The following is a 1,979-nucleotide window of genomic DNA, read 5'->3' on the forward strand; positions in this document are numbered from 1 at the left end:
GCTAACCGTACTCTCTCACATTCACAAGTCAGGCAAAACTTTTCTCAATCTTTTGTTGCTGCCCTCACCAGTCGCCGTCTCAGCGCCGCGCCACTCGCCTCCTTTCTCAACCTAGTCTCTCACACTCACAATACTCAAACACCGCAGAGGCAGAACTCAAAGCCTCAACCTCCTCTGTCATCGCCTCTCATCGGCCCCATGGCATCGCTGTACCACTTTCCGTCTCCTATGCATCACTGTGATTAGAATATATTAGAATCAATTAGCATTCATTAGAATTATTTAAGTATATCTGAATATTTATTTTAGAATATTACGTCTTTATTATTACGATTCTCTTAACACTTATAAAAACCCAAAAATATTGTATTATTCTAGACAACTTGGAAACAACTCAATAATACACAAATCCTTTCTCCAGTATGGTCTCTTATTTCTAACATGGTATCAGAGTTATGGTATCCTCCTTGAGGAGGATAAGTTGTCTTTCTTTTGGTGAAATCACCGTATTTTTCATATCTTTCTTCCGTGTCATTTTTTTTCTTCTCTTTTGTCAATGCTTTGATGCTTTCTCATCTAACCAATTAACTCATTCACTACTTACTTATTCTCATGAAGAAACCATATATTTTTCGTCACCTTCTGATAGTTTGCCATCTCTTTACACTTTGTCCCTTTTTCAGCAGTTTTCTGGCAGTTCGCCATCTTTTCAGCAGTTTTTCGGCAGTTTGCCACTCTTCCGACAGTTCCATCTGTGTTTTCTTGTAGCAGTTTCATCTGTGTTTTCTTGTAGCAGTTCTATCTGCGTTTTTTTGTAGCAGTTCCGTTTGCGCTTCCTTCAGACAGCGGCAGTTCCCTCTGCGCTTCCTTTCAGACACCGGCAGTTCCGTCCGCGCTTCCTTCAAACATCGACAGTTTCATTTGCGCTTCCTTCTGGCAGTTCCGTTTGCACCTGTTCTATCAGTTTATGCATTTTTTTATTTCGTTATTTTAAATAAGTTTCAAACTCATGTTGTCACTTGAGTTTGATGGGGATGTCATAATATATTAGGATCAATTAGCATTCATTAGAATTATTTAGTATATCTGAATATTTATTATAGAATATTACGTCTTTATTATTACGATTCTCTTAGCACCTATAAATATCCTTTATATTGTATCATTCTAGACAATTTGGACACAATTCAATGATACACAAATTCTTTCTCAAATCTATTCTTAATATATAAAAGTAAATGGATAAATTTACCCACATTATTTTTAAGACATCTTTCTCCTCCTACTAATGCCATGTCAGCAACATCGCTTACTTGACAAAATTTTAGAATCGACCACTCAATTTTTGCCAAATCAACAACAAAAAAAATAAAATATACAAAAAAATATACAATAGAAATATATACAAATTAGACTACAAAATTACCAATGACAATAATTAGAAATTAATAGTGTTTAACCAAATTTGTAACCTACAAGAATTTATTTTCCTATATTTATTATATCTTACCATTATAAACAATCTATTCTTAATAAATATCCATATTACAAATGCTATAATAATCTATTAATCATAATAAATTTTACCTTACAAATATTCAAATTCCATACTATTTGAACTACTTATATAAGTCTCTTATCATTATTTTTTTAAATAACATCAAATTTAGCACAAAAAAAATTTATTTTCATACTACACAACATCTCAAACTTACTCAATGGAGCATCATTCTTTGGACAATATCACTAAATAAACAGACAATTGGTTTATCAAAGTTTGCGTGGTTCGTCTATGGGAAACATTAACACCCACAAATGAAAAAGAGTCTCGTTGCTTAAAAATGATTATATTAGATGAAAAGGTACAAAACAAACATATTTATTGTATTTTTAAATTGGATTTACGAAAAAATACTTTAATTATTTTTGCTTTTTATACTTTTTATATTATTTTATAATACTTTATATATAATTGAATT

This window comes from Arachis ipaensis, chromosome B04, assembly GCF_000816755.2.
Source record: "Arachis ipaensis cultivar K30076 chromosome B04, Araip1.1, whole genome shotgun sequence".
In the NCBI taxonomy this organism is placed as follows: Eukaryota; Viridiplantae; Streptophyta; class Magnoliopsida; order Fabales; family Fabaceae; genus Arachis; species Arachis ipaensis.